The following is an 8,775-nucleotide window of genomic DNA, read 5'->3' on the forward strand; positions in this document are numbered from 1 at the left end:
CTACAGACTCACGCAACTCATGCAATGCCACAGGATGCAGGGAGATCGCAGGCCAGTGGGTGGAAAGTCTTGTGGATCCAGTGGTGGTGGAAGAATCTCAACGCTGGCGTGGGTCTCCTAGTGGCTCCTCCAGCTCTAGGGCTCCGGTTCCATTGGTGTAGCTCCATGTGTCTTGTCAAGCAGTAAGACTAAGCAGAGCGTGTGAGTGCATCTGGCCTCCAGTGAGCTATTTATCTCCATGGTGCCTCCAAATGAGGTCATCAAGCTTCGACCTGATTGACAGGCGAGACTCCAACCCTTCATAAGTTGACAGGAGATTATGTAATTGCCACAATGCCACATGAGGTCAAGACTACCCTCCAGCTGCAGATTCTAGAGGTGGAGGATCATCCCATGAACTTGTACTACCTGATGAGCCTCTCCTTGTCTATGAAAGATGACTTGGACAGTATCTGAAACCTGGGTACCAAACTTGCTAAGAAGATGAGGGAACTCACTGGCAATTTTTGGTTGGGATTTAGCTCTTTCATAGACAAGAACATCCCCCTTTTTCCTATACAGCACCGAGGTACCAGACCAATCCATGCATTGGTTACAAATTATTTCCAAACTGTGTCCTGTCCTTTGGTTTCCGCCATCTGCTGCCTCTTCCAGAGGGGACGACAGCTTCAACAAAGAAATGCGGAAACAGAGGGTGTCCCGGAACCGAGATGCCTCTGATGGGGGCTTTGCTGCCATACTCCAGGTGGCTGTCTGTACGGAGAAGATCCGTTGATGAAAGAATGCCCTATACTTGCTGGCATTCACAACTGATGACATGCCACACATCACGCTGGGTGGAAAACTGGGGGGCTTGGTGCAGCTGCATGGTGACCTGTGCCCTCTGAACGTGACCAACGAGTACACGGCATCTAAACAGGTGGACTCTCCATCCCTTGCTTTGCTGGGAGAGAAACTAGCCGAGAGCAACTCAACCTCATTTTTGCAGTGACAGAAAACCATTATATGCTCTATACAAATTTTATAACCTTGATGCCTGGAACTACAGTAAAGATTCTTCATAGAGACACCAAAAATGCATCATTCAATTGATTATTTGGTCTAATGTGGAGCTGTCAGTCTGGGACCAGCCTGAGGATCTCAAACGCTTCTTCACGGCTTCCTGCCAAGATTCTATGTCCTACCGTGGTCAGAGGACCTGTGAGGGCCTCGAAAGTGGGGATATGGTAACCTTTGATGTGTCCGTCGAGGCCCAGAGCTACCTCAGGAGAAATTTGGAACAGAAGTTCACGCTGCCTGCAGCCTGTGGGCTTCCGGGACAGCCTGAAGGTGGGGCTCACTTACCAGGGCATGTGTGGCTGCAGCGCCCGGCTGGAGCCAGGCAGCGCCAGATGCAACAGCAATGGGACTTATGTCTGTGTGAGTGAAACCCCAGCCACCTGGGCACCTGGTGCAAGTGCCAGGGAGGGGAGAACCAGGGCATGTAGCAGATCCTGTGCCTGGAGGCCAGGGGAAGCCCTGTGTAGCTCTAACCAGTGCTCCTGCTTCGAGGTTGAGTTCCGCAAGATCTGTGGGTCTTTCAGCGAGTGCGACAACTTCTCCTGTGCCAGGAACGAGGGTGTCCTCTGCTCAGGCCAGGGCAGGTTACATCAGGGACAACTGTAACCGCTCGACCGACATCAGCCAAGCCAAGGGTGGCCAGATCTACAGCGACCGTGGACGCTGTGTCTGTGGGCAGTGCAGTACACAAAGCTGGAAAGCTTTGGGAGACGTGTGAGAAGTGCCCAGCCTGCCCCGATGCTTGCAGCACCAAGAGAGACTGTCGGGTGCTGGTGTCGGAACCAGCAGGTAACCAGGCACGTCACAGCTCTTGCAAAGACGAGGTGATCACGTGGGTGGACATCATTGTGAAAGATGACCAGAGTCTCTGCTTTCTTCCTACAAAACTGCCCAGGACTGTGTCATGATGTTCACCTCTGGGGAGCTCCCCAGAGGGAAGACCAACCTGACGCTCCTTAAAGAGGCAGAGTGTGGGGCTGCCCCCGATGCCATGACCCTCCTGCTGGCTGTGGCGGGCAGCATCCTCCTGGTCGGCATTGTGCTCTCGGTCCTCTGGAAGCTGCTCTTCACCATCCCCGACTGGAGAGAGTTTGCCAAGTTACAGAGCGAGCGATCCAGGGCCTGCTATGAAACGGCTTCAACAGTCTGTTTAGAAAGCCCATCTCCACACACACCGTGGACTTCACCTTCAACAAGTCCTACAATGGCACGGTGGATGGATGGTGAATTGATGTCTGGAGCGAGGGAGGGGTGCGGACTGACAGCCGCAGACTTAGTGCCTCAGCCAGCTGCTCGCCTCGATCCCGGCCTGTCAGGTGAAGGATGGGGAGACCTTGCAGGGAGCTGGGCCAGAAAGCAGCCCACCTGGGAGCACCGCCTCTACTGTCTGCCTGCCACGCCATTGGGCCTCCCCTCAAGGACCTTGCGCCGGGCCTGTCCAGCTTGCCCTAGTGGGGTCCCAGGAACTGCTGAGTAGCCACTGGCTGCCTGCCCAGCCATCTGACTGCAGGGGACAACTGCTGGCAAGTGACAGAGTGGGCTACCAGCACCCATTCTGACTGTCTTTCCCAAGGACTGATTTGATATGCCATAAAGAGCCCGTGCATGTATGATGCCATTGCTCTGATTCCTGATCGTGATGTCATTGCTTCGCCCAGCAGCTTTGTCTTGTCCTCGGGGGGTGGGGGTGGGGTGGGGAGGTAGGATTCATGAGATGGATGGCCTGTGGAAGACACATCCATCATTTGCAAGTGTCAATTCTCCCCTCCTGGCCCCTCCATCTGTTGAGTACTTTTGTAATGAAAGGGGAAATGATTGTTTGGGATTGGAAGTCAAGATTAAAACCAAATGGCCTTGGTTTTGCCTGCCATTTTCCTCTGTGGGGGGGAAACAACTAGCGACCTTGGCTAGCTCACCCTTTTTTGCTATACGCACCGCCTTATAACCTTGTAACCTGATATAGGACAGCGTTTCTGAGATGGTTACTTCTATACCAGAGTAGAAAGCCTCATCTTTTCCCCAAAGAGCAGGTGGTTTCTAACTACTAACCTTGTAGTTCATAGCCCAACTTGTAACCACTATACCACCAGGGTTCCTCTCTTTTGCTATAGAAAAGGAAAATTAAACTTGTAGTTGTTGAAATCTCTTCCAGCACTGACTATGGTTATGTGATAGTTACATAATCTGTTGTCAATTTGAGACTATTAAGAATGAAGGGGTGGAGGTTAGCCTGTCAAGCAGGTAGCAGCTTGATGACCTTATTTGGAAGCTCTATGGAGATAAATAGTTCACTGGAGGCAGGACACACACTCTCTGCTTGGTATTCCTGATGACAAGACACATGGAGCTGCCTAGAGCCCTGGAGTTGGGGGAGCCACATGGAGACCCACATCAGTGCTGAGATGTTTACACCGCTACTGGATCCACAAGATTTTCCACCCACTGGCCTGTGAGCTTCCTGTATTCTGCGTCATTGCATGAGTCTGAAGAGGAATTTATAGATTGGTATCAGACATATGGGCTAATATCAGACTTATGGACTTAATTTGGACTAGGCTGGGATGTTTTCTCAATATTCAATTGCTCTTGTATATAAAGCTCTTTCTATGAATTTTGTTTCTCTAGTCTACCTGGACTAACACAGGCTAATTCTATTAGTAATAGTAATATTAGTAGTTAGAAAAGCTAATGTTATTAGACACTTATTTTCCCAATGGTCTTATTTGTTCATTTCCTCACTTGATCCTCATAACAACCCTACAGGATAAATGCAATTATTACTTTATAGGGATCAGAGGTTAAGTGAGGTCAAGAAGCTTACTAAAGGGTGCGCACTACAAGAGTGTGTTAATAACAGGTATTTTACTACCAATGTCTTTGTTCTCTTATTTCTATTGTAATAGACGTTCAGCTATTGACCACTTAGTAATAGGTACGGCCATCGGATTAAATTGCCAGTGACAGAGTCTGAGATTGAAACCTAAAACACTAGGCATGTACTCCTCCATGATCGCTTCTCTTCTCCTTTTACAAAAGTCTTTCTAAGCCAGTTACTCGCTGTGATGAGTACTCTGTTAGAGAAAACGAGAAGAGGTAGAAGGGGCTGGGACTCTTGAATGGCACCATGAAGCAGACTGGACTTCTTAACCATGGTCTGTAATCTGAGAGAGCAATGACGGTCTCTAGTTGTTAAAAGTCTTGGCATATTCGGGGAGGGGGACACTTTGTTACAGCCACATTGACTCTATTCTAACCCACCCAGTAATACATTTGAGACTTTAACATCGGCCCTTTTGACATTATTGTACATGCATTATGGTGTAGTGACTGCCTCATCTCTTTCACGTCTACTGGGTCATGGCAGACAAGATGCAATCCCACCTCCCCTCCTCCCCTAGTGCCCCACTCCCACCACCTGCTTACACTGAGCGCGCTACCTCTCTCCACTTCAGTAGCTCCACTGCCTGTCTCACTAGCTGGCCATGACTCAGGCAGGGCACGTAGTAGACTGCTGTATCTCCTGGTGCTCTCTTATGCTACTGGTTGGTTGGTACCTGCTCTCTAGCCTAACTGCCACCCTCAACAAGGTTCAGATGTCACAATTCAGAGAGATTGACTTTGGGGAAGGCAAGAATAAGCTCAGGGAGTTTACTTGAGGTCAGGGCTGCCCGTTAAGGCCGCAAAACGAACGATTCATCCTGATCCACATCTCAGATTTGATGCTTCCCCTTCCTGTTTTGGCGAGATGGAGAAAATGTAACAGAATACGAGTCAATGGGAAGAACATGGCCCATTTGCCAATGGTGTTTTTAAGAACAGAGGGAAATGACCGTAAAGAGTTTTACAGCGTGTTTGACATTTTGTGTGCTTGGTTTTAACGAGCCGAGAGGGATTCCGATCGCTAGGCATCCCTGTGTTTGTTCTGCCGATGGCAGTGGAAAAAATGCACCCCACCGAGAACCACAAGACCATGTTCCTCACGTGTGGGGCCACTCAACCTGCAAAAATTTGGCCCTCCGCATGGTCACATTGCTCTGCTAGCCAATCCAGAATGAAGCCAGGTTCTCAGGCCAAACCAGAAATATGGAATGCTGGCTGAGGAAACAGTTTTTTGGGTCCAGCTCTGCTTATCTGATTTTACCAGCATGTAACTCTACTTTATCATAACAAGTTGTTTCCTCTGTTAAACAAGGGCAGGAGATAGTGTTGATAAACACAGTGGGCAGCCAGATTTAGCAAAAATCCACTGATGTTGATTTTCCTCCATGTGGGGGGCATGATAACCAACTCGCTTTGGGTGGGGAGTGTTATGGAGTGAGTGAGGTGGGTTTGGGTTTGGGATTGTGAAAATGTACACATGATGTGATACAGGTAAACCCTGAGAACGCAAGGGCTTACATACTCAGCAAACACAGATGTTCCTTTTATCATTATTTGGGATTTTTATTTACGCAGTGACTTTGCCCGCAAAGTCATTTGAAGTACAATGTGTACTTTATTTGATCACTTCCAAACATTAGAAAGTGTGTCCAAAGAGTGTTCATTTCTTCTATTCTTTAAAAAAAAAAAAGGTGGGGGGATGGAAGCAAACCATTCTACACACAGAAGTGGAGCAATAAATGACTCACGAAGGCCTAATAGTGAAGTAGAAATTTAATATAAGCAAAACGCCATCATATGATTGCCACATCCTTTTCCTTCAGGGTGAAGGATGCATCCCTTATACAGTACATGAAAGCACCAGGTGACAGGAGGTGGGATGAGAGATGCCTGTGGCCCAGGCCCTTCGCTTGTAAGAGATGTGCTGTTGTCAGCAGCCTGCCGAGTCAGCTCCTGACTCATGGCGACCGCAGGGTCAACAGAAGGAAACGCTGCCCAGGTCTCTCCTGCTCCATGATCGACTGTGCATTGAATCATTGTGGCCACAGGGGCTTGGGGAATTAGAAGATTGGCCTTTTTCCCTACTCCATTTTAGTCTAGAACCCTTGTGGAAAACTACTCAGGGTTCATTCTAGCAATGCACGAGGCTCCACTGCTGGATGGGTGGGAGCTACACACGAAGGTGCCTTGGACCTGGGCCTCCCACACACAAAGCCACTGAGTCGATTCTGACTCATACAGACCTTGTACAGGGTTTTCCAGACCCTAAATCTGTATGGGAACACACAGTCTCCTCTTCCCTGCATGGGGTGGCTGGTGGATTGCACTGCCAATCTTGCCATTAGCAGCTCAATACCTAAACCACAAAGTCGCCTGGGCTTATACAAGACAAATATTCTGTGGGTGAGACACCAGTTTTCCAAGAGATCAATATAGAGAAAGTAATTCATAATACAGTTGGGTTGCAATGTTTCTTATGGAAATTTCCAACATACACAAAAGCAGAGACCAGTATAATGAGCCCTTATGACCTCATATCCATCTGTGACTCTTACCAACCCATGGCTATCTTGGCTCATCTAGACTCCACCTATTTCCTCAATGGCGTATTTTAAGCCAGTCCCAGACATCATATTGTTTTTATCAGCAAACATTTTAGGAAGTATTTCTAAAAGGTAAGACTATCTAAAAAATAAAAAAAAAGCCACATCCAAGCCTAATACAATCACCATTCCATTTTCACACCACTAATAATTGACAATAATTCCTTAATATCACCAGATATCAGTGTTCAAATGTCCCTGATAGTCTCGTAACTCTTTTTGCTAGCTGTTTATTATCTTGTTGTTTTTCCCCATCATACCTTTCAGTGCTTTCTCTCTCTTTTCTCTCTGTAACTCGTCTTTTGTCCTGTGCTTTCCCAGTCTGGCCTTGGCTGATTGCACCCCTGCGGTGGCTCGGACATGACCCTGTCTTTCCTACATGCAGGGAGTAGATTCTGAGACTTGGTCATCTATGTTTTCAGGTCACTTGTGGCAAGAATATGATATCACCGGTGTCTGATTCGTCCATAAGGCCATCAGGCAGGCCTCTAGTTTGACTGCCTTTCTGATTGTTAGGTAATTGCCCTGGATGATGATTATCACTTCAAAACAAACAAACAAAAAACCAAACCTGATCCAAGGATTGTAAATAATAAAATCCAAGTCTGAGGAGGGGATGATGTCAGAGCTTAAATTGCGAACCCCTGGTTTGGAGAGGGCTGTGGAGGACAGTGGATTAGATGCCACGCATGGGTTAAACCTCAGAGAATCCCTCTCAGACAAATGCTGAGGGGTGTGGATAGCCTTGCGATCAGACGGAGAGCATTCTTAATCATGGCAAATGTAGTTAGCTTAAAACATAATATCTTATCCTTTGATCTCACCTTTGACACATTCTCAAGTTGTTTCAGTTAAACAAAAGTGAAGGGGAAATTACACATGGAGGAAGCCTTTGGAAAATACTCTGACCACAGGCCAGGGATGTGAATGGCCTTACTACCATTTAGAATGCATCGGAAAGTGGATTATTGCAAATGCAGTTGGGTTAAAATTTAACACCTTATCATTTGATCTCCCTTTTGAACCATTTTAAATGTGTTCTAGTTTTTAATATTCTTGACTTTCTTTTCAGTTGTTTTATCTGTTGTGCTTTGTAATGCGTGTTAGTCTTTTGCTTTTGTTTGAGTCTTTCCTGTCTATGAAATCCAGGATAAGCAAATCTGTCGAGACAGTAACTGGCTTCACCCGCCTCGCAGGTGTGGTGGGGAGGTGGGAGGAAGTGGAGAGGTAATAAAGAGGAGGGCAAACATGAAGAGAGTGTTCTAAACTTGTTTGTGCTGATGAGTATACAACTCTTCTTGGTAGACTTCGAACTGTATGACGTGTGAATTATATATCAATAAAGCTGTTAAAACAAACCAAAACACTCCTAGTGGATTCTCATAGTGACCCTATCCGGTGGGGTACAACCACCTTGGGGCATGGCTTGCACCACGTTCATCTCTTGTAAGAGAGGATTGGTAGCGGGCTGGCGGGCTGAGGGCCCGCAACAAGATGGATCGACCCGGTTCCTACAACCATGGGCTCGAGCTTCAGAAGAATGGTGAGGGTGGCGCAGGACCAGGCAGGGTTTTGTTCGGTTGTGCTGTGGCTCAGAACCAACTTGATGGCAGCTAACAACAGCAGCGACAAAGAGAGGGAGCAGAGAGGGCTGGGCCTACTTCCAAGAAACAAAACAAAACAGGAGCAGAGCACATTCTTTGGAGCCAGGTGTCTGTGCTAAGAATTGTCTAGGTCCAAGAGAAGATTGGTGCCAAGACCTATGGAGATGGCCGAGGAATGCCAGGTAAAGACGCTGAATGGAGACGAGGACTCCCCCGTGAGGCAACAGAAAGAGCAAGCTTTCCCCTGGAGCGGGGGTTATGAATTTTGACTGTGAGCCTACGGAACGGTGGGAGAATAAGCTTCTGTGTGCCCACGCGTGGTGCTTCTGTTATAGCAACCCTAGGGGATGGGGACAACCATTTACTCAAGAAGTTTTCAGTGTATTAGGGAAGAGAAATTTGTCAGTGCCAGACAGAAGGAAGTATTTAATGTTTGAGAAGGAGGACGCTATGGGAGTGCAAGGGTAGACAGACAGCACTGGGAGACATGGATAAGCATCCTACGTGAGTGATACTTGGTGACACTAGAAAGAACAGGGATTTGAGTCCCAGGAGCAGAGGCAGGAAAGTGTGTGGCGTATTCTGACAATAACTATGGATTCAGCAAAGCTCCAGGTGAGGTGTGTGGA

At 47.7% G+C, this 8,775-nt stretch overlaps 1 pseudogene; it reads left to right on the plus strand.

Moving 5' to 3' along the window:
- The first annotated feature begins 354 nt into the window (after nt 1-354).
- On the plus strand, nt 355-2,286 carry LOC105978194 (annotated as a pseudogene).
- The last annotated feature ends 6,489 nt before the right edge of the window (nt 2,287-8,775 follow it).

This window comes from Echinops telfairi, unplaced genomic scaffold, assembly GCF_000313985.2.
Source record: "Echinops telfairi isolate 266 unplaced genomic scaffold, ASM31398v2 ScPeMD7_7467;HRSCAF=8505_1, whole genome shotgun sequence".
In the NCBI taxonomy this organism is placed as follows: Eukaryota; Metazoa; Chordata; class Mammalia; order Afrosoricida; family Tenrecidae; genus Echinops; species Echinops telfairi.